The 2,500-nt window shown below is 39.9% G+C and overlaps 1 protein-coding gene across 2 annotated transcripts in view; it reads right to left on the bottom strand.

Moving 5' to 3' along the window:
- Positions 1–2,500, bottom strand: part of LOC128684975 (lachesin) — a 557,865-nt gene that overhangs the window by 352,418 nt on the left and 202,947 nt on the right. The gene's annotated exons all lie outside the window — the stretch shown is intronic.

Genomic DNA, 2,500 nt, shown 5'->3' with positions numbered 1-2,500 from the left:
TACATAATACAAGTACATAATATCAGTGACATACTACTATACAGAAAGTCCCTTTTTATGCAGAGTATTTCTGGCAAATTAGGTCAGTTTTGTCCCCAGGATGCGACCCACACCAGTTGACTAACACTCAGGTACCTATTTTACTGCTAGGTGAGCATGGACAGCAGGTATCTTAAGGAAACACGTCCTAATGTTTCCACCCGTACCGGGGATCGACCCCCGGACCTCAGTGTGTGAGCTGAGTGCGCTACCAGTCGAGCTATGGGACTATAATTAGAGAGTTCTTAGTGTTTATATGTAGAGTACATACACTCTTAGTGTCGTTTATGGGTCGAGTACATACAATCTTCGTCTAGTTTATGGGTCGAGTACATACAATCTTCGTCTAGTTTATGGGTCGAGTACATACAATCACCGTCTAGTTTATGGGTCGAGTACATACAATCACCGTCTAGTTTATGGGTCGAGTACATACAATCACCGTCTAGTTTATGGGTCGAGTACATACAATCACCGTCTAGTTTATGGGTCGAGTACATACAATCTTCGTCTAGTTTATGGGTCGAGTACATACAATCTTCGTCTAGTTTATGGGTCGAGTACATACAATCACCGTCTAGTTTATAGGTCGAGTACATACAATCTTCGTCTAGTTTATGGGTCGAGTACATACAATCTTCGTCTAGTTTATGGGTCGAGTACATACAATCACCGTCTAGTTTATGGGTCGAGTACATACAATCACCGTCTAGTTTATAGGTCGAGTACATACAATCTTCGTCTAGTTTATGGGTCGAGTACATACAATCACCGTCTAGTTTATAGGTCGAGTACATACAATCTTCGTCTAGTTTATGGGTCGAGTACATACAATCTTCGTCTAGTTTATGGGTCGAGTACATACAATCTTCGTCTAGTTTATGGGTCGAGTACATACAATCACCGTCTAGTTTATAGGTCGAGTACATACAATCTTCGTCTAGTTTATGGGTCGAGTACATACAATCACCGTCTAGTTTATAGGTCGAGTACATACAATCTTCGTCTAGTTTATAGGTCGAGTACATACAATCTTCGTCTAGTTTATGGGTCGAGTACATACAATCACCGTCTAGTTTATGGGTCGAGTACATACAATCTTCGTCTAGTTTATGGGTCGAGTACATACAATCTTCGTCTAGTTTATGGGTCGAGTACATACAATCTTCGTCTAGTTTATAGATCGAGTACATACAATCTTCGTCTAGTTTATGGGTCGAGTACATACAATCACCGTCTAGTTTATAGGTCGAGTACATACAATCTTCGTCTAGTTTATGGGTCGAGTACATACAATCACCGTCTAGTTTATAGGTCGAGTACATACAATCTTCGTCTAGTTTATAGGTCGAGTACATACAATCTTCGTCTAGTTTATGGGTCGAGTACATACAATCACCGTCTAGTTTATGGGTCGAGTACATACAATCTTCGTCTAGTTTATAGATCGAGTACATACAATCACCGTCTAGTTTATGGGTCGAGTACATATATTCTTAGTGTGTTTCAAACCAGAGAAAGAAAAAAGTCTAACTCCAGCTAACTTCTCAGACAAAGTCACAAATGTTTTGCATTTGTTCAACAAACGTTGAACTATAGGATTATTTATATACCTGAGTGCCACTACCTGAGTGCCACTACCTGAGTGCCAATACCTGAGTGCCACTACCTGAGTGCCACATTCTCAAGCTGCTATAGCAGGAGAGTTAGTCAAGCAGATACTGACAGCGTCATCATTCATAGGTATTCACCCAGGGATCAGCCAGTGATTTGAGTACCCAAGGAAGACGGTACCTGTCGCCCACTGACTGATTTTAGGGAAGCAGAATGTTACAACAGTTTCCACATCGTTTTCCACTTCCTGTTCTTGGTGCCTTATTATGTAATATAGGTGAGAATAAAGTTTTTTTCCGCTTTAGACCTGTTACAGAGGGGTTTGGCAAGTCTCTCTTCATGAGGACGGTCAAGAGTCAACATCTTTGTCTATCCCGTACAAGTCATTTTCATTTTTGTAACATGACGTTTGGGCTACTGTCTTCCCTTATAACATTTTCAAGGATAACGACATAATTTTAGAAGCCTCATAGGTAACGTTTTTATGGTATGCTTAGGTGATGTGATCGTCATGTCAATAGACATGGAAACACATCTCAAGAGATTACATTTTTCGTACTTGTTAAGCTTAAAAAAGCCAATATGAAGATAAAACTCTCTAAATGTCTGTTCCTTAGATCAGAGATCAAGTTTCTTGGTCACAGTAACTCCAGTAATTACTGTACAAAATTTCCATACAGCAAAAACTGCTGATGGTGTTATATCATTTGTGCGTTCTTTCATTGTAGGCACATTTTCTGTGTTCTTACATAGCATCCAGTGAAAGTGGAAGAGATTCTGTGTTCCTTAGAAAATAAAAGAATCCACTGTTGTTCCTACACTTGGTTCTATCGTGCTGATGTGAACA

Source organism: Cherax quadricarinatus, chromosome 5, assembly GCF_038502225.1.
Source record: "Cherax quadricarinatus isolate ZL_2023a chromosome 5, ASM3850222v1, whole genome shotgun sequence".
Lineage (NCBI taxonomy): Eukaryota > Metazoa > Arthropoda > Malacostraca > Decapoda > Parastacidae > Cherax > Cherax quadricarinatus.
This window is presented reverse-complemented; position numbering and strand designations above follow the sequence as displayed.